The 21,618-nt window shown below is 43.0% G+C and overlaps 1 protein-coding gene across 1 annotated transcript in view; it reads left to right on the top strand.

The window, feature by feature from the left end:
* The first annotated feature begins 2,394 nt into the window (after positions 1-2,394).
* Positions 2,395-21,618, top strand: part of GPD2 (glycerol-3-phosphate dehydrogenase 2) — a 139,898-nt gene continuing 120,674 nt past the window's right edge. Inside the window, exon 1 of the mRNA XM_035007998.1 lies at positions 2,395-2,556. The gene's annotated coding sequence lies outside the window, so the exon portion shown is untranslated. The remainder of the gene's footprint in view (positions 2,557-21,618) is intronic.

The following is a 21,618-nucleotide window of genomic DNA, read 5'->3' as shown; positions in this document are numbered from 1 at the left end:
ATTTATGTTTAAAAATTAGCAATTTTTTTTACTACTTTTGTCTTGAACAAGTGGATGCCTAAGTTATTCTGAATAATTACAAATTACCATGTTTTATGCAGTAATTAGAAGTAACTTTTATAAAAATTTTCTATTTTTAAATTATTTTTCCAGGCCGCAGTTAAGATGAGATGTATGTATCAAGGTTGGGGAAGTGGAGACAGAGGTGGGTTCCTTAGAAAAAGAAGATCCAGAGTAAACTGTAGGTTCATCATGGTTAAGTTTCTTATCTCTCTTCCCCTAGGCCTTCCCCTACATACTTCTTCCTTCAGTGCCTTTCCTGAATTCCACCAGATGTCTAGTGTCCTTCTGCTTTCCTTTGGTTGCTTTGGGCCCCAGTTTTGGCAAATGAAATCATGTCAGATGCTTCTGACTTTTCTCAACTCCTCAAAATTCTATACTTTCTCTCATGTTCTATTCCATTAGGGTCTGACTTGGGTTTAGACCATTATGGATGGTCATAGGTTATTAAGAACTGAATCCCTACTGGCTTGTCAGCTAGCAAGTTGACCAGGATCTGTGGGGAAGATAAACAGTAGACATAGTAGGGTCTGGAACAAATCGTTCACCTAAATGTTCATTTCAAATCAATAAACACTTACCAAACATCTATTATGTTATAGGCACTGTGCCAGGCACCCCAGTACAAAAGTAAATAGGTGGTCCATTTTCCAAGAACTGATCTGTTCTGGGAGAATTCGTGGGAAGGAAATACAGGACTAGCACCTCAATTCAACCAGATTGTTCCTTTTCTGTGTAACATGTTGCTCTTCTAAATAAATGTTTGGGATTTGAAAAAAATGTGAAAGCATTGGTTTGTTACAGGGGTTCTCGTTAGAATCAGCTGGGGGAACTTTTAAACAGTTGTTCACTAGCTTTAGTGTGCAAGAGAATCCCTGGAAGGGCTTGTTAAATCAGATAGCTAGGCACCAGCTCCAGAGTTTAGGAATCACATAGTTGGGAGTGAAGCCGAGAATTTGTATTTCTAAGTTCTTAGGTGATGCTGCTGGCTCCCTTGCCTACCCTTTGAGAGTCAGTTTTAAAATGTAAGGATCTCCAGGTTCAATCTACAGAGTGGTTCACTTGGCATGGGAGTGGGAACCTGGGATTGATCATTTTTATACCCTCCTTTGCATTCTAATACGAACCCAAGGTTGAGAACCTGGATAGACTGGTTTCCTGAAGTCACTATGAGTTTGGGACCCAATGAATCTACACATTCCTTTATGTCAATTACGATAGTTTTGCCGCATTTGAAGAAATTGATTTAATAAGTAATTGGCTGAAAAAACCCCCACCATTGCGATTTGGGTTCAAACAAATTTGCCTTCCTTTGGAAGGCCTTTCCAACCTTCCCCGGGTACTTCTCAACACCAAGGTAGAAACCTTACTTGCAAAACTCCCAGACGTTGTGGGAGGAAAGGTCTTAAAGAAATGGGGTCCATTTGAACCCCATCTGCGCCCTCCCTGGGTCCATTTGCGCTTGTCTAGCCACTTGTAGTTCCAAGTGAGCTGGGCATGCTCAGTGGGCAGGGTCGGCTTTAGGTGGGTGCATCTGGGAAGCCTGCTGCTCTCCCAACACCTGTCTGAGGCTGGGCCTGGGGAGCCAATGCTCGGCATCCCACCTTCTGGCGCTTGGGCTTGGCCTTCCCTGCGGGTTCCCGCGCTGACATTGAGCCGGCAGGTCAGGAGGCCGAGCGCGCCTCCAAGAGCGCGCGGGAGAGAGCCGGCGCGAGGGCTTCGGGCTCTGACTGCCGGGTGCCAGGGGTCCACCCGTTTCCTAGGAGCGTTTTAGGCCCAGGGGGGCCTTTCTGCTGAGGAGGGGAAGCCAGATGCGGGCGCGGGCGGCGAGAAATCAGGTAAGCGCGCCGGCGGGCCAGTGTCTCCTCTCTCCGGGACAGGCGGCGAGGGCGGCCCGCGCGGGGAGGGCAGAGGCAATCGGACACTTCCCCCACTTTCCCGGGGCCTAGCCTAGCCCAGGCTTTCTGGTCGGCCGCGCGGCCGACAAGGAGAGGCGCGGGGCCGGGAACCGCAGCCTGGGGCGGGGGCCATCGCAACGGCGCGCCGCCGCCCCACCCGGCGGGACCCGCGGCCGCGTGTCCCCGTCTGGTCACGTTCACTGGGCGGCGGAGGCCTCGGTCGCTCGCCACCCGCCGGTTCGCGACGCTTCACCCCCTACCCCGGCCCGCCTCCCGCCTCCCGCCTCCCGCCTCCACTTCCGCGTTTCCCCGCTGGGCCGGAGGAATGCGGGCTGGATGCGGCGGCCGCGCCGCCCGGGCCGGCCCCTGGGGAGGAAGGAGGAGCAGGAGGGAGGAGGACGTCGCCGGAGAGGCGGGCGTGCGGCGGCGCGGGGCGCGTCGGGTTGCACTGGCTCGGGCTGCTCGGGAGTGACGGCCTCGCGCGCCTCGCCGCGACGACCAGGGCCGAGTGTCTGGTTCGGGGGTAGGCAGAGACTCCGCCCCGGCCGGAGGACCTGTGTGCGCCTACGCTCCCCTCGCGCGAGAGGATCAATCTCAGGTGTGTGCTTCCCGGAAGACCCCCCCCTTCCCCGCCCCCAGGGTCATGGGGAGAGCGGCACCTTTCTGACCCGGGTGAGGCCTCCAGGGCTCCGGTGTTGGGTGGGTGGTGGCGGGATTCTCGGAGAAGACTGAGAGTTTCTCCCCAATAACAGAAGGTGGACTCGTTCTCATGCAGGGTTGCGCTATTTACATTTTGGAGGGCGGTGGGGTGTAAAGCATTTTGGGCGAGGGTTGGTATCTAATTGAAAGTTTCCTGCAAACTTTTGGCTTGTGGATGTCGCTGCTCTGATGAGAAGGCCTGTTGCTCTCTTCTGAAGAAGCAAGGGAGGGAGAGATTCTAGAACGGGGCTGAGGCTCTCTCTTGAGAACCTAAGGCGCTGGAGTGTGACAGTTCTAGGAGGAAATGGAAAGTGTACACCGATGAACGTAAAGCAGCCTCCTCTCTCCACGTAGTAGCTCCTCTGAGCAAAAATAGATTTGCGGAGTGCTTTGACAGAAAGGTATAGCCCCGTGAATGAAGTGTCGCTGTTACCACAGTCTAGAGACTGCCTTCCACATTATGCATAGGAGCATTCACTCCCTGACAGCCTTCCTTGAGAGTCTGCAAGTAATTTACACACACGAATTCTCAGTCTTAGTGACTTGGGCCAACCCACATTACACATCACGTTGTACATATCACGAGAGAGGCAGCAAAGAAATAGCCAACAGTTAATTTAGTGGACTTATAAATAGTCTTGTATAAATAGGTGAGGGAAGGAAGGATAAGCTACACCGCTTGTTGCTTTAAACAAAACCGTTCGAATTTTGCATATGTTTCAAGTTTAAGAGATGTGAAGTTTATTTTTAGACTGTGCAGGATAATGACTACCGCCACACTGGGGCCAGGCACTTCCTGACTTACTCCCTACTACTGTGGCCTCTGAGTTCTACGGTTCTTGCAAGCTGTCCAGTGAGAGCTGGGTGCCATTGCCCAATGGATACCATGTGCAGCCTAGGGAACTTTATGATGTGGATATTGAAACCCCTTTGAGTTCCTCATAAGGACATATGTCAAGTTACAATGCTCCCTTGATTTTTAAAAATCAGCTTTTCAAATGAAGCAGCATTACCTTAGTAAAAAATGGATAAAGGATGGAATTTTAGGTTTGACAAACAACATAGGTGGAGCTGTCCATTCTGATTTCTCACACAGTCACTTTGTAAAGAAAATCTGAGCAGCATTAAAGCTCTACTTTGCCCCCCACTCTGATTTTCTTTTTTAAAGAGAGGGAGGGGGAGAGCAGGGGAGGGGGAGAGAGAGAGGGAAAGAGAATCTTAAGCAGACTCCATGCCCAGTACAGAGCCAGACACAGGGCTGTCTCACAACCCTGAGATCATGATCTGAGCCAAAATCAAGAGTCAGACGCTTAAGCCACTGAGCCACCCAGGCACCCCTTCTCCTCTGATTTATTAAAAGATGTACTGAGGGCTCAGTAATTGACAAGAGGGTTACAGTTACCAGTTCTCATGGGTTTTACTCCTTCCTCCTTTAGTTCTTGTAACTAATCTCATTAAAGCTATTTAAAAAGATTTGACTGTCACTGTAAGTAAATCATATTGGCAAACTATTATAACTCTGAAATTATTCTATTGGGTTGTTTTCTGTCTTTCATCACTAGAATGTGAATTCTGTGAAAAGAGTTGGTCTGCTTCACACGCCTTTCTATTTCTAATGCTTAGAGTGGTGACTAGCTTGTAGTAGTGCTCAATAAATATTTTCTCAATGAGTGACTGAACTATGGGACAAACTCTAGCTGAGTGTAGCTGGGGGAAGAAAACAAGACCTTGGCCTTAGGTAACCTATTCAAACTCACTGAGCCTCAACTGTCTCATTGGCAAAATATGGATAATCGTATATGACACAGCACATGTAAAATTGCTAGTGATGTACCTGTTAGGTGGTAGACTTCAAAGTATTAGCTTCCTTCTTTCTTATGTATTTTTCTTTTTAGATTCAAAAGGGAAAGATTTGGGCAAAGAATAGATAATTTAGCTCCTGCAGGTTGTGCATGAATTATCCAGGCATTATCCCCTTTACTTTGTGTGTGTGTGATTGAGGGAGAAGGTGGTTGGTGGCAAGCTCTTATTACAGAAGGAAACCATTTTCCAGATGAGTACCTAATTTCTCTCTTTTTTTTTTTGATTTATTTATTTGACGGAGAGAGGCAGAGAGAGCACGAGCACACAAGCGGGAGGGGCAGAGGGAGAGAGAATCCCAAGCAGACTCCATGCTGAGTGTAGGGCTCATCATGGGGCTGGATCTCATTACCATGAGATCACAACCGGATCCGAAACCAAGAGTCAGACGCTCAACCAACTGTGCCACCCAGGGGCCCCTCTCCTCTTTATTTATTTATTTTTTAATGTGATGCTGTTTCTGCTTAGGTTTTTCAAAACTTGGGTCATTCTGCTTGTCAACACCAGGACTCAGTAGGTTGTCCTAAGCACAGAAACAACACTTCAGAAAGAGCATTAGATATAAAACACATTTTGGGGTGCCTGCATGGCGCAGTTGGTTATGTGTCTGACTCTTGGTTTCGGCTCAGGTCATGATCTCAGGGTCATGATCTCAGAGTTGTGAGTTGAGCCCCGCGTTGGGTTCTGCACTCGGCCTGGAGTCTGCCCTTCCTGCTTGTGCTCTCTCTCTCTCTAAAATAAATAAATAATTTTTTTTTTTTTTTTTTTTTTTTAAGAAAGAAAGGAAGAAAGAAAGAAAACACATTCAATCTTGAACAACATGGGTTTGAACTGTGTGGGTCCACTTATACATGGAGTTTTTTCAATAAATACAGTACAGTACTTTAAATGTATTTTCTCTTCCTTATGATTTTCTTAATGTTTTCTTTTCTCTAGCTTACTTTATTATAATATAGTATATAATACATATAACATACAAAATATGTGTCAATCAACTCTTTATGTTATCAGTAAAGCTTTTGGTCAACAGTAGGATATTAGTAGTTAAGGTTTTGGGGAGTCAAAAGTTATATGTGGATTTTCAACTGTGCAGGGGGTCAGCACCCTTAATCCCTGCATTGTTCAGAAGTCAACTGTTAATTTAACAGTTGGCTTCTTGAATGAAGTTTTCTTTAGGCTTGTGTAGCATTACATGGTAGCAAGTGCTAGAAAAAGAGAAAGTATGGTTATCTTGCTTTTGAGAGAGTTAGAGTTTGTTTAACAAGGTAAAACAATTAGGGACCAGCATAAGATCTTGCATAATCATATACCCATTGGTAGAATGTTGACATTAACTATGTAGTTATGCTGGGGAGATGTTAATATTGGCTCAAATAGTTGAGACAGACAGTTTTGTGGTGAAGAGAATGTCATTTCAGCAACAGAGAGACCTATAGTTTCCTGAAGATTACAGCGAAGAGAGGTCATGATTGTATCAAGAATGTTTGCGATTTTGTATTTCAGTGCATTAAAAAGCCAGCACAATCCTATGCTTTCAAAAATGAACTTTCTGTGGAAAAGTATGAAAAGCCTACAGTAAAATTCTTTATGTGCACCTAAGTATTACTTTTCACTATATCTCTGAAGTTTTAAAGCTCAGGAGTGGCGTTAGAAATTGTAACTCTTCATTTTTGCCACTTTTAACACATGTGATACAAAAATGTATCACATGGCCTGCGTGTACTTTATCCAGTTGTGTGTAATGGGATATATTTTTCATCTGATATTTCTGGGGAAAATTACTAGTTATTAGGTGTGGGACCCCCACGCCTGGCTAATTTCAGGACTGTTATTTTGGGAGATAGGGAAGGACTGAATGGAACTAAACTGAGAAGATTATTAATGTGTTTCTGGATGCTCATCCAAATACTTAGATAATTCCATCAGGACTCATCACCTCTGAGATAAGAAGAAACCATAGCAATTGTGTCCTAGAGGAAGTCGCTGCTAACGAAGGGTGTGTTGTATATTTCCTTGTTGATGTGATGGGGGAAAGAAATGGAGGAGGGAGAGATGATCAGATTCAACTTCAATGATAAAGACAAGGGCTAAGGTGGCTGTAAGCCAAGACATCTCCAGCAACTTCAGAGTAGACCTCTTCCTGTATTATCTGACCAAGGATTGATCTCAGGAACTTTTGAGGAAAAGGAAGCACAGGAGCCCATGGTTTGCATACCTGAGGATGTTTAGGAACCGACTGTGGTCAGAGTTTGTCTGAACTCTGATTTTGTATCCTGACATGAATGTGACCATTGTTTTTGTTTGTTTGTTTTTTCTTGTTTTCCAGGATTTTCATCTTTTGTTGGAGATTCTTACTGGCTCTTTGTGTTAAATATTTCTTCCTAAATCGTATCTATGCTCTTCTTTCCCATTTTTCAGTTGAAATTTTTATGTTGGTTCTTTCAAAATCAGATTTCTGATTTATGCAGCCGATAAGACAGGGTTTCTGATTTTAATGAGGTCAAGCTGTGGTTTTGTTAGTTCACTAAAATTAGTGGGAAGAAACTAATTAATAGAAAATATTTCCCTCCTAACTAAAAATTTATCGTGGCATACATTTTGACAAAATTTTAAAACATTATTTGGGATTTTTTTTTTTTTAATTTTTCTGACAAAATGAGATTGTTACTGATTTAGTTTATTTTTTAATAGTGAGATCTGGGACACCTTGGTGGCTCAGTAAGTTAAGTGTCCTACTCTTGGTTGTGGCTCAGGTCATAATCTCGGGCTCTTGGGATAGAGCCCCATGTCGGGCTCTGTGCTCAGTGGGGAGTCTGCTTCTCTCTCTCTCCCTCTGCCCCTCCCCCCACTCATGCACACTCTCTCTCTCACACACACACACTCTTTCTCTCTCTAAAATAAATAAATCTTAAAAAAATTTAAAAATTAAAAAAAATAGCGAGATCTATTAGGGTGCTTTTTAAACAATGACTGTAATTTAGATTTTTCAGGCCTCATATTCTTTAAATAGTGATGTGTCCTCTGTGGAAGCTCATATTTGATTACCCACTTACATCCTACTATAAAAAGGTTTTATAATATAGAGAGGAAAGCAAACCCCACAAACCATAACAGAGAGGTAGTTTTCTGAAAATGAGTTTTCTAGAATTTGCTACTATGAAATGAGATGGCCTCCCAGTATGACTTAGTGACTCATGCTTAGAAAGCTTTATTACTTCCCTTGTATCCAGCAGTGGCCATGAAGACCAGATGGTTCTATGCAAGAGGAACGAAAGTTTATGTTCAGAGTACACATTTTAGGAATATTTTAGTTACAATTTTATACCATTATTTTTTCAATAAGATACAATAAACTTATAAATGTACTTGAAAAGCGATGAAAATAATATAGCTTAGGGTATTAGGTTTTCAAAAGCTGTTTTCCTTTTATTTAAAACTGGATAAAGAGAGGATGTTTGTTTCATTGTGGCCATGTCAAAACTGCTTTGATCATACCACTTTCTGCCCCACTCTTCCGTGGGTTGCTCTGACCTATTGGATCAAATGCCAGATATTTGTCTTTGAATTCACAAACCTCTCTAGTCATGCTTTGACTAGAGCATAGGTCAAGGTTGTGTCCTTATCTTCCCTGTGATCCAGCCACACTGGACTACTTGGAATTCTCTAAATCTGTCTTATTCCAACTGCTGCCTTTATATACATGTTCTTCCTTCTACTTCACCTTTTTGAAATCCTATCAATCCTTGAATGTCCTGACCATTGGCTACCAGTTTCATGGTGCTTTTCCTCACTGCTCCAGTCAGAAGTATTTTGTACATTTCCTAAATCCTTCAATTGCTCTTTTTATGCCACTCTCAAGTCTCTCATTTTCTCTTGTGTAAGCTAATTATTTGAAAACATGTATCATTTCCTTTTCTGCAGATCATGCCAGGCAAGGGCTGGATCTTACACAATTTTATAGATTCCCCATGCCCCGCCCAAATGCCTTGCATGTGGGGAACACCTAGGTAAATAGTTTTTGAATAAATGATTGCCTTATGTAATTCCCTTACCCTTTAGTTACTCAGGAAGCATGTTATAGAAATGGGTTGGGTATGATTAGAGAGCAGATAACAGAGGCAGGTGCATTCCAGCTAATCAGTTGAACTAGATACTTTAAACTTTCTGTTTTCCAGGCTTCCCCTCTTTCTTTACACATTTGGCACTTTTGATAGCCAAAACCACCGTATTTAGGAGGAGGAAAGGAAATCACTGCGGGTGAAGCAAAGCTATGAAAGCAATCCCTGAAGAAAATGAGTGGAGGAATCTGAAAAGGAGGAGGTTATTTAAGGATGCACTGAGGGCTCTCTTCTTTTCACCGATTTCTCCCTTCTCTCCCACCTGCCCACCTAATCCAGTCTCTTAGAAAATAATCTGGAAAATTAACTCATAAAAAGATGATTGATAAAATTAACTTGTCACCTTAAGAGAAGTCTCTGGATTCTGAAGGGACGAAACCTTGACTATCATTTCTGTAAGCTAGGAGAAGGAACCTTTGGGGAGCACTGTTTCCCTGAGTGTCCCTGAAGTCACTGTCTAAGCCACTTAAGTGTGGCTTTGGTCAGTATCTGCACGTTTCAGTTTCTTCCTCTGTAAAAGGAGCTAGACTGCATGAATTTTAAGCCCCTAAAAGCGTGACGTATTTTAGTACTCTTGTCTTGCCTAAGGTGAGGCCGGTTTTGGTCAGTGGATTCTGTTCACTGCTGGACCCTTGATCTAACTTTTCTTCCCCAAGTTTGGGATCTCCTTACTCCCAGTCTCTCCAGATATAGCGTTCATATGCAGAGGATGCTACATTCTCTGCATCTGCCCCCTGGCTTATGCTCCTAGGATCTGTAACAAGTCTATTTTACTCCCTTCTCTCATCATGTTTGCTGGTATTAACCCCTTTCCCTCATCTTAGCACACCATTAAGTAGCTGGGATATTTATCTAAAAAAAATACGGATTCATAGAATTGTAAAATAGGAAAGGGGTTAGAGATCTAACCCAACTCTGTCTTTTTATTATGAATAATAAACAGTAACAACAAGTATCATTTACTGAGCAATCACCATTTCCTAGGCACTGTGCTAAGCACTTGACTTACCTTATTTCATATAGCAGCAGTGAACTGTTATATCAGCGGGGAACCACAATTCCAGAGAACTGAAGTGACTTACTCAAAGCTACATAGTTATTTCCGGGTATGACTGAAACTCCCTTGAACACTGTGTTAAGAAATAATAGAATCAAGGGATAATCCTTCCCATATTTCTGTAATGTATTTCCTGCTTTTTGCTGCTTTGGATTCCACTGCTAGACTCATTGAACTTTGCCTTTTAACACTTCCACTTCCTAATGTTTTAGTGTGTGGTTTCAGCAGTTTTCACCAGTGATGCTGAAGTTCAGACATCAAATGCATAGCACAGTATGCCTGCCTAAAATAGTATTCCTTTTTATCTCACTCCTAGGAACTCATGACATTGTTAAAATCTTTAGTGTTAATGGATGAGGAAACAACCTGCAACTTGGTGCTAATCTGCTTTTCCCACTCCTGCACCTGCGTTTGTGAATGCTATTGGGAAAATGAACACAATCATGCAAATTGGAGGTCCATACAAATTTATGTTCTCCAGTATCAGCCATGAGGCTGTTCTTTTACCTGTTTTTAGACTGCACCTTTTCCCATTTTCCACCAGAGTTTTACCAACCTTCAGCATTATCTTTGAGCCTTTTACCTGACACGTGCATTTTTTTGGTGCCAAAGTGCCATGGCATTTCAATACTTTATTAAAAATTAATATAATGTTCAAGAATAAACCTTGATTTAAACACATAGAAAATATGAAATGTTATTTGGCCTCATATTAGTCCATTTATTTGGTTATAGTTGCCAGATGTTACTAAGCATCAAAGATTTCCAGATTAAAAACCAAGTCCCATTGTGTTTCAGTATTTCAAATTATTTTCTTATGTGTATTTCTGCCTGAGTAGGATAAGATAAGATAAAATGCATTTTATAATTCGAGCTGAGCTGATGAGGTTTAAATTTTGTTTGTTTATTTATTTATTTATTTATATTTAAATTCAAGTTAGTTAACATACAGTGTAGTATTGGCTTCAGGAGTAGAATTTAGTGATTCATCACTTACCTATAACACCCAGTTCTCATACCAACAGTGCCCTCCTTGATGCCCACCACCCATTTAGCCCATCCTCCCAACCTCCAGCAACCCTCAGTTTGTTCTCTATAGTTAAGTCCTGTAGTTTGCTTCCTTCTCTGTTTTTATCATATTTTATTTTCCCTTCCCTTCCCCTATGTTCATCTGTTTTGTTTCTTAAATTCCACATGAGTGAAATCATATAGTTTTGTCTTTCTCTGACTGACTTATTTCACTTAGCATAATACCTTCTAGCTCCATCCATGTCATTGCACATGGCAAGATTTCATTCTTTTTGATTGTTGAGTAATAGTCCCTTGTATATATATATACACCATGTTTTCTTTTTTTTTTTTTAAAGATTTTATTTATTTATTTGACAGAGAGATAGAGAGAGAGAGCGCAAGTAGACAGAGAGGCAGGCAGAGGGAGAGGGAGAAGCAGGCTCCCCCCTGAGCAGAGAGCCCGACACAGTGCTCCACCCCAGGACCCTGGGATCATAACCTGAGCCGAAGGTAGCTGCCCAACTGACTGAGCCATCCAGGCACCCCTATATACCACGTTTTCTTTATCCATTCATCAGTCTATGGACATCTGGGCTCTTCCCATAGTTTGGCTATTGTTGATAGTGCTGCTGTAAACATTGGGGGTACTTGTGCCCCTTCAAATCAGCATTTTTGTATTCTTTGGATACATACCTAGTAGTGCAATTGCTGGGTCATAGGGTGGTTCTATTTTTAACTTTTTGAGGAACCTCCATACTGTTTTCCAGAGTGGCTGCACCAGCTTGCATTCCCACCAACAGTGTAAGAGGGTGCCTCTTTCTCTGAATCCTTGCCAACATCTGTCGTTTCCTGAGTTAATTTTAGCCATTCTGACAGGTGTGAGGTGGTATCTCATCGTGGTTTAGATTTGTATTTCCCTGTTGAGTGAGGTTGTGCATCTTTTCATGTGTCTGTTGGCCATCTGGATGTCTTTGGAAAAGTGTCTATTCATGTCTTCTGCCTATTTCTTAACTGGATTGTTTGTTTATTTGGTATTGAGTTTGATAAGTTCTTTATAGATCTTGGATACTAACCCTTTATCAGATATGTCATTTGCATATATCTTCTCTCATCCCGAAGGTTGTCTTTTAGTTTTGTTGATTGTTTCCTTTGCTGTGCAGAAGCTTTTTATCTTGATGAGGTCCCGACAGTTCATTTTTGCTTTTGTTTCCCTTGCCTCCAGAGACATGTGCATTTCTTTATCAGATGATTGTTAGTGGTTAGGGCAAACTAAACTGTTGGAAGGATCTGAGAGTACATTAAAGCACATACATGACGGATGTTTATTTCTTGATCATCTCATAGTCTTGATTGGTGAATGACTTTCCTCCCCTTGATAAGTTAGACACCCTGGAACCTTTCATTGACTCTGCTGTTTCTTAGGGCTTTGTTTTCAACTTTATCCAGTTAGTGGAAGGAGAAAGAGAACTATATCCACTTTCTAAACACTTAGTCTTGCAATGAATGTATCACTTCCTCAGACATACCACTGGCTAGAAATCAGGTGCACAACAGAGGGAGATTGGAAAATGTAGTGTAGCTGGGAGCTGAAGAGATTGTGGGTTTTTGGTGAAGCTAGCTGTTCTCGTCACAGTGCTTTGCATCCTATTATACTGAGAAAACAGAGATCAGAGATATCATGACAATGGGTAATATATTGGTCTCCATCATTAACTACCAAGTTAGAGGTAGAGTTATTCAAAGTTGGTGCTTTCAACAATATTCAGATCCCCCATCCCTTTAGCTACATTTCTCTATGGAATTTCTCCATGTTCATCTGTATTTTAAATATTTACAAGAATGCTCAAGATTCTCCCATCACAGAAACACACAAGACCGAAAACCAAAACAATTCCCTTACCCTGTACTACCCTCTAGCTACACACTCATTTTCTCTTCTTTCAAGCTATATTTCCCCAAAGTATATTGTGTATGTTGTTTTTCTGTTTCCTCACCTTCCATTCACTCCACAGCTGTTGCAAATTTGGCTTCTACCTTAGACGAATCTGTTATCGCTGTATGATTATTGGTGTCCCCCTTATTGGTAAATCAGTGGGACCTTATTACTTGAAATGTCTGTGATTCTGCTCATTCCCTCCTTTGTGAAGTTGAACTTTCACTAGGCTAGTATGACCCCCTGTTTTTTCTTTTGGACTTCTCCTTGTGGATCTCTTTGGCAGCTTATTCCCCTTGATATTGGAGTTCCTAGGGCCAGTCCGCTGTCTTCTCACTGTAGAAGCTCTCTTCACCACCGAGTTCATCCATATCCCTGATTTCAGGAATTCCCAAATCAACATCTCCAAGGCCCCCCGGGTGGCTCAGTCGGTTAAGCGTCTGCCTTCGGCTCAGGTCATGATCCCGGGGTCCTGGGATCGAGCCCCGCGCTGGGCTCTCCACTCAGTGGGAAGTCTGCTTGTCCCTCTGCTCATGCTCTCTCTTTCTCTCTCAAATAAATAAATAAAATCTTTAAAAAAAAATCAACATCTCCAACCAGACCTCTTCCCTGAATTCAGACTCAGTGGGCATTTCCACTTGGATATCCCACAGTCAAGACAGGACTCATCATCTCCCTCCAGCCTCTTCCTAATGCTCCTCCAATGTTTTTCCTCTCATTGAAATGGCACCACCATCTTTTCTCCCCTCTATATCATCCATTCATTTGTTAAATTTATCATTCACCTAATATATATCAGGCATTTTTCTACAAATTAGGATTACAGTGGTGTACAAAACAGGTACAGTCTCTGGTTTGTAGAGTTTATTTGCGGGGGTGGGGTGGGGAGGGAAAGAAAGGAAATACTAATGATTAAATAAAGAAGAGACATATGAGATGATGAGAGCTATGCGGTTATTTTGAATTTGGATGGTTTGGGAAGGCCTCTCTGAGGAGCTGACATTTGAGCTGGGCCCTGAATGACCTGAAGGAGTTAGCTGTGCAAAGATGAGGAGCAGAGCATTCCAGGCTGAGAAGACAGCTGGTCCTAAAACCCTAATTGCATTCTTGATGAATTTGATGGGCAGAAGAAGGTAAATAAATCTGAAACCTAATGGGTGAGAGTGAGAGGTGTTTATATTAGTTATCTGTGGCTACTATTATAAATTATAGCAAACTCATTGGCATAAAACAACAGAAATTTGGGTTTCCTGGCTGGCTCAGTCATTTGGGCCTCCGACTCTTGGTTTCCGCTCAGGTCGTGATCTCATGGGTTGTGGGATTGAGCCCTACATTGGGCTCCCTGCTTAGCGGGGAATCTGCTTGAGCATCTCTCCCTCCCATGCACTCTGTTTCACTCTCTTTCTCTCTCTCAAATAAATAAATAAAATCTTAAAAAAAAACAAAAAACAAAACAAACCCAAACCCAGAAATTTATTCTCTTCTTAGTTCAGGAGGCTCAAAGTCCACAGTCAGAATCATTGGTCTGACATCAGAGTGTTGGTAGGTTATGCTTCCTTCTGGGGCTCTAGGGGAGAGTCTGCCCCTGTTTGAATGCCCGTGACTGCAGGCATTCAGTAGCTTGTGGCTGCATCACCGCGATCTCTGCCTCTGGGGTCACGTTGCCTTCTCTTCTCCTACGTGTGTCAAATCTCCCTTTGCGGCCCTCTTATAAAGGTATATGTGACTGCATTTGGGGCCTACCCTGAGAAGTCAGGATAATTTCTTTATCTCAAGATCTTTCATTTGATCACATTTGCCAAGTGTTTGTTGTGATCGTTGCCGTGCAAGATAACACTCACAGGTTCCAGGGTCTGTGATGTGGATAGCTTTGGGGCTCCACTGTTCAACCTACCACAGTATCCAAGAAAATCTTTGAAAAGTAAGCAAGGGTCAGGTCTCCTAGGGCAGGATAAGGCAGGATAAGGCATTTAGATTTTCTTCTATGGTGATAAAAGGCATTAGAGGATTGCGTGCTGGTAAATGAAACAATGTGGTTTTGCTATAAAAGACTGCTCTGACAGCGAAAGGTAGACTGGATTGTGGTGGGTGGGAGGGGAGAATGGAAGCAGGACCCACTTAAGAATCGATTTTGGTTGTCCAAGTGAGAAATTATAGTTGTTTGTTTTTTGGGGGGTTCCTCACCCCATTTCAGCGTGTGTGCAGGGGTTCCTTCCCACACAACACCAGGCAATTCTATCACTACCTACCTGGAGATAGCATCAGATTCCATGGGTTAAGGACCAGGTCATATAAGACTGACCTCCACTCCCCACTTCAAATACCAGTTGTAAATCCCAGGCTGTTTGTTACCTGTGCTTCCGACCAACTGGCTAAAGATTGGAGGTTCTAGTGGCCTCCTCCTTAGGTGTGGTTAGTTTGCTAGAGTGGCTCACAGAACTCAGATCATCTGGATGACAAAATACATATTTCTTATATTCTTATAAATCATTTTATTGCATATGGACAAGCGTTGTGTTAAAGATGAAAAGAACTGAATGGATTTAGGATATGTTTTTGAGATAGAGTTAGTTGACTGAACTTGCTGATAGATAATTGTCTGGAGATGGGGAACAAGAATCTAGGTAAAGGCTTACATTTTTTACTATCGCAACTGGGCCATAAACTGGGAAGGGAAGAGTTGGGAGAGAAGCAAGCTTGATGGAAGATGGAAAATGCTCTGTTTTGACTGTGTTAAGTGTGAGGCACTCATTAGACATTCCTTTGGAGATGTAAGTTAGACAATTGGATAATTATTTGGAGATTCTGGGAAGGGTTTTGGCTGAAGATGCAGAGTTAGGAGTTATTTGCATACCGGTTGTGTCTGTTACTGGATGGAATTACCTATCCGGAAAGTATAGATAGAGAAGGGGCCCATTGGAGCACTGTGTTATTCAGGAGAGAAGGAGTTGCCATTGGGGTAGGAGGGAAACCAGGATAGCGTCGTATCCCTGAAGTTAAGAGTTTAAAATGTTTTTAAAAGGAGATGTTTCTGTGTTAGTCATATAGATTGCATTTGGTGAAATGAGACCATTTGCGATTATTTTTTAAAAGACTTTATTCATTTGTCAGAGAGAGAGAGAGAGCATAAGCAGGGGGAGTGGCAAGCAGAGGGAGAGGCAGGCTCCCTGCTGAGCAGAGAGCCCAATGCGGGGCTCTATCCCAGGACCCTGGGATCATGACCTGAGCCGAAGGCAGCTGCTTAACCGACTGAGCCACCCAGGCGCCCCACCATTTGTGATTTTAACACTTTGACATATCGTTTAAGTAGAGAGAGGCCAGGGCAGAAGCTTACTGAATTGAGTTGTGGAAGCAGAGACAGTGCTTACAGATGACTCTTCCAAAATTTTTGTTGTGAAGAGACACAGAGGGATGGAAAAGTTCTTGGAAGGAGATATTGGCTAGGGAAGGGTTTGTTAGGACCAGAGAGTAATAGAATGAGTTTAAATAGAGAGGAAATGATAGAATGATTAAGTAGAGAGGAAAAATGGATGAAGGCAGGAGAGAGTGATGGATGACTGTCAGAGTACAATTCCTGAAGAGCCGGGAAAGGAGGAAATCCAGGGCACAAATGTAGAGCTTAGTCCTTACTAGGAACAGGGACATTTGTTTTATAGTAAAAGGAAGGACTGTAGAAAGAATGGTTACAGAGGCTGATATGCCACGTTTTGTGTCGTGGGAAGTTCTTCCCTAATTGCTTCTACTTTCCGAATGAAGTGTGATGATGTTGGGGTGGAGAGAGGTAAAATGGATTTTGGAAAAGGGTAAATAGCTATTTTGAAACATCCTGGAGAAATATAATAGGATTGCTGATTCCTATAGATCACCCATTAGAGATTTGCAACCATGACTTTAAACTGAGGCTGGATGGGGTTGTGTTTTGTGTCAGGCTGGTTCTTCAGCTGTTAGGAGGAGGTGTGGAGCAGGCAGATAGATGGGCTTCACCAACTTGAGGATTTGCCAGGTAAGGATCAGGAAGAGAGGAACAAGTACAGGGAGAGGTTACAGTGATGGACCTTGACCCCCAAGCTGGGCAGAAAGAGAAGTGAGGGTGTAACTGATAATGGAGAAAATGGAAGGGTCAATGGACTGGAAAGCCAGATAATGCCAAGAAGATGTTGGGGTGGAAATGCCAGAGTAGATGAGCTGGAGACAGAGAAGGCAGTGTTTACAGTATGGGGTGCTTGAAGCTGCCGTCCCCAAGCTGGTGCAAGTAATCGTGATGTCAAAATCTGAGGTTATGGCAGGGAGGGTGGTGGCTGAGTCAGTGTCAAAGAGATCATCAGAGGTTCTGTGATGTAGCAACTGGGGCCTCCATGTAGATGCGGAAGACAGCAAGAATGAGGACACTTATGTTCGGAAAGGAACAGCCCGGTGCTTAGGTGCAGTAGATGGGGGAGCCACAGCAAGAAGGGATAAAAGGCGATAAAGTCTAAGGACATGAACTTCAAAATAGGTATGATTTGAATGATAGGGAAGTTGGAAGGTGAACTGGACAGACATTTAATTCATCTCCAGGCATCGGGGATTTTTGAGATTGGATCAAAGTCTTTACAACTCAAATGGAATGAGCCTAACATTTGCAAGCGTTTGGTCTGGAGCAGCCTCCTGGGGACCTTTTGGGAAGATAGACATTAACTCTTTAATCGCTTAATCATTGGAAGGTCCCTGGAAAGGGGCTAGTTATCACCCAGTTCCAAGGTGTTTGATATTTTAGCCATGGGTACAGCCATCCCTGTTTATTACTGGCGGAACATCAGACTTAAATGTGAGAGTATTAACAACCTCCTCTTGATGGGATGCTAGGAAAATGGTGTTAATAGGCTTCAGCCTTCAAAATTCAGGTTAAATCTTGCCTTCTTCCTGTTTTTAGAACCTTCAGAGAAGGGGGCATTGTGGAGTTTGGTGAGGGTAGAGTTTGAGTTTGAGAGGACAGAATGAGAAGGAGGGAGGGCTGAGCAGGTGAGAAATGGGGCAGATTGGGCTTCTGGTGATGAGCAAGGTATAGAGGGTTGTGGAGCATGCTGGGACTGGTTGGTCCCCTTGGTGTCTCGGGGGAGGCTGGGTGCAGACTGTATGGCAAGGGTGAGCAAACGCCTTCTCAGAGTATCTGTAGGCATCTCCTGATGCCTCCATGGCCAGTTGGAGTACAAAGGCCTCCTTGGGGACTTGCTCACAAGTGGCCAGAAGCATCAGGTGCTCTGAGGGCATCTTCAAGCCCAGATGGTGGTATAACCCCTGGGGGAAGTGCTTTCCATTATGTGGCAGAAACTAAGGAAGGAGTCCTGTTTCTGGGGGCAATTATTTCAGCAATCTTTCCTCCAAAACATATTTAGATTCCATGCTTTCTGCTCCATTGTCACTGTCTTTGGTTTAATTTGGACCTTAGGAGTTTGTGTCTGGATATTCACATCCAGTCTCCTGATTTCCTGCTCCCAGGATTTCCCTACTCCCAGACTTCTGTCTTTTTAGTTTATCTCCAAACACTGCTTCAGGGAACATGGAATGGGAGAATGGTCTTTTAAATTCAAATGCGATTCTACCTAATCCTACTAGTAATGTTGTTAAGGATTAATATAACATGTATAAATTGACAAGCATAGTCTTTATAACAGAGTGTACAGCCAATAAATATGCTTAAAAGCCTTCCTTGGCAATCTGTTGCCTACTGGACAAAAGCCAAAATCCTTTGAGTGGCATATAAGATCTCCAGAGATGCCCCCCTGCTTGCCTGTATGGTCTCCTCACCTCCTCACTTAGGATTCTTGCATACTATCTTGCGCTCTAGGCATACTACACCCCCTTATCCTTGAAAATACAGTATTCATTCATACCATTATGTCTTTGCTCATGTTCACCTTAGACCCAGTGAACCTTCAACATCTGAGTTAATTATTGCTTTCTATACAAACCTGCCCTGATGATGCTCCCTACCCTGGGTAATGACTCCCTTAGCCCCTTGTCCAGACCTTATTGGTACCACTTGTATTTGTTTTAGAATCTTCTTCTCTAAGCTATGGTTCCTTAAAGGCAGAAACTATAAATGATTCATCTTTATTTACTCACGGTTTAATATAGTAGGTGCCCAATGAATGTTTGTTGAATAAATGAAAAGTCAATACATATTTGAGTTTCCATATTGCCTTTCTGTTGTGAAATCTACATTATATTTTTCTGTATCCTCTTTTTCTTTACTTCAGCAGTGGAGGCCAATTTTCTGATGAAGCAGAAGATGAATGCACAAGAGAATTGGTGACCATGTAGTTAGTTATGATGGGAGGCAGGTGTCATCCTGTGTTCTTTTTCTTTTATGCAGTGAATCGTATTTACTTAAGTTATCGAGTGCTTTTGTTCACCATTGTCATCATCTTGCGCTGAGTTGTAATTATTAATTTTTTTAGTTGCACACTCAAAGGAATATAGACATCAAACAAATGTGGTTTTGTGGTAGTGGTTAAGCATGATTGGTCAGGCAGTTTCCAGTGCCCGCTTGCTACTGCATGATTGGTGTGTGGAGCCTTTTGGAACCTTGGTTAAAATGCCCAGTTCCTTTTAGGCCTCTTCAAACCTTGGTTTCCTTCATCCTACGCAAACTAACTGATTACTTATACATAACAAAGAAATGAGTGAATGTAAACCAGACATCAACAGTAAGAGCCTAGTGAGTAAAGGGTGGGAAGGGCACATGTTAAGTGTGAAGTGTGAAGTGTGAAGTGAAGTGGTAGGGGTGCCACTCCTTAGTGTAGACGGGTAGGAATGCTGGGTGGGGGGAGGGCAAACATGCATGGAAGGGCAGTGGAGGAGTCTGGGGGGAATGGAGGGGATCCTGGGGGCATGGGTAAATGTGGTTTGGGGGATGCAGTGTGCTATTGGGCATGGCTGGCATGCATTGAATGAGTGACCAAAAAAGACTGACCCTTGTTCCCAGGTTCTTGCTAGGTTAACCAAAGTCATGGTACATATTTTTCCATCCTGGAATCCAGGACATCATCCTAGAAGGGATACATTCTTGAGAAATATCTTTATTCTTTTTAAAAGATTTTGTTTACTTATTTGAGAGAGAGGGCGAGCAAGAAAGCACAAGCAGGGGAGAAGCAGAAGGAGAGGGAGAAGCAGACTCCCTGCTGAGCAGGGAGCCCGATGTGGGGCTTGATCCCAGGACCCTTGGATCGTGACCTGAGCCGAAGGCAGACCCTTAACTGACTGAGCCACCCAGGCACCCCAAAATATCTTTTTTCTTTGAAAAAACATTGACTCCAAGATTGTTGTGATAGTATTTTGTTTTATATTAGTATTTTGTTTTATATTAGTATTTTCTCTAAGGTAGATGGTATTCAGGGTTTGTAATAGGGCCAGAAAGCAATTTCTCACCCTCCCTGAACTAAATATAAATACCAAGAAGTATTCTGAATAGAGAGCAAGAAAACACTCTTGTGTTTTGGGTCAAAGTTGTCCCAGTGACTTGGGTTAACTCAGGCCACAAACCTTTGATCAGGCTTCTTACGGGGAATGTTTTAAATGCATGAACTGAACAACTAGAGATAGCTGTAAGAACATTGGACTCCAAGTGATTGGAGCCTGATGAAAGTGGAAGGGCCTCTGCCTCCCTGTGGCCTCTGTAACAGGTAACCCTTGGCCTGGATTTAGATCTGCGTGAGGTTTTATGCTTTATAGCGTTTTGTTTTTGATAGAACACTTCAGAAATATCAGTATGCCTTCTATTCGAGGGCACGTTTATTTTGGGAAGAGATGCTAGAGATGCTGGAAGAGGCCTGCCTACAGTGTTTTCGGGGGATTGATGGGATTCATTTCCCTAGTCTTTGAGTCTTACGTGCATTTGCTTGGTCACAGTCAAGTGCTGCTAGGCTACAGCAGGGCAATGACCCCGGGTAGATTGGCTGTTTTCATCCTCTCCTCTAACCAGTCTTCTCTGTCACCCCAATTTGGCCTTGCACATGTGGGAGCCCATTGTAGGTGCTCAGTAATATTATGTCTTAGCACGTGAGAGTTGTTGATCATACATGTATTTTTACATCTTATTTACATTATCTCAAATTTTCAGTCTAACTTGTGAAATAGATGAGATTTTTATGGATGAGAAGGCTGAGGCTCACAGTCAGGCACACATCTAATAAGTGGCTTAGTTGGAATTCAGATCAATGCTGTCTGTCTCTCATGGCCCTGACACCAACTGCCTTCTGCAGAGAATATTCTCCTAACCGGTCAGTGATAGCATTTGTGTATGCCAGAAACAGCACCCTGTCACCAGAAGGACACAGAGCATTGCGGTATGCCTGCATGTGGCCCCTGAATTGTCACAGGGCGGGGAGAGGTGGGGACGGTTGGCCCCCGTAGGTCCTTTCTCCATGTCTGTGGCCTTCCTTCAGGGCCTGGCACCGTGGAGCCCCCCATCGGGTGTGCTGTTGGCTAAAGAGATTCTACCCTGACAGAGTTGAACTCTGGGGCACACCAAGTTCCAACATGTGGATCAGCTTTCCAGTCATTGGTTTGATTATTTGTTGGGATTTCTGATGTTGTGTTAAACTTTAAATCCCTGAGAGGATGTAATACGAAATAACTAAAAATTCAAGACTAGTGTCAGGCTTCAATAATTACGGTGTCAGATGCTCAAGGCACATTCATTCTAGTTAGGGTGGAGACTGTTCTTCAGAATAAGGTAGATCATCCTGTGACAGTTTCCAGTTCTTGCTTCAAATTCCTAATAAATTGTAAAGGCAAAGTATCCTTTTCCTTTCTTCGTGTGGGTCTTTTGCTCTAGTTCATTAAAGATGAGAAAAGTTGTGTAACATGAAAATCACTCAAGTAATCATCAGATGATATGGGATTTAGTTAAATGTCAGCTTTCTGTCTGCCTGGTGCTCTTTAGAGTTCTCACTCTTTCTTTCTTTCTTTCTTTCTTTCTTTCTTTCTTTCTTTCTTTCT

The sequence above is a fragment of the Mirounga leonina genome, unplaced genomic scaffold (assembly GCF_011800145.1).
Source record: "Mirounga leonina isolate KUSES-001 unplaced genomic scaffold, KU_Mleo_1.0 Mir_151, whole genome shotgun sequence".
Classification (NCBI taxonomy): domain Eukaryota; kingdom Metazoa; phylum Chordata; class Mammalia; order Carnivora; family Phocidae; genus Mirounga; species Mirounga leonina.
The sequence above is the reverse complement of the archived record's forward strand: the minus strand, read 5'-3'. Positions and strand labels throughout refer to the sequence as shown.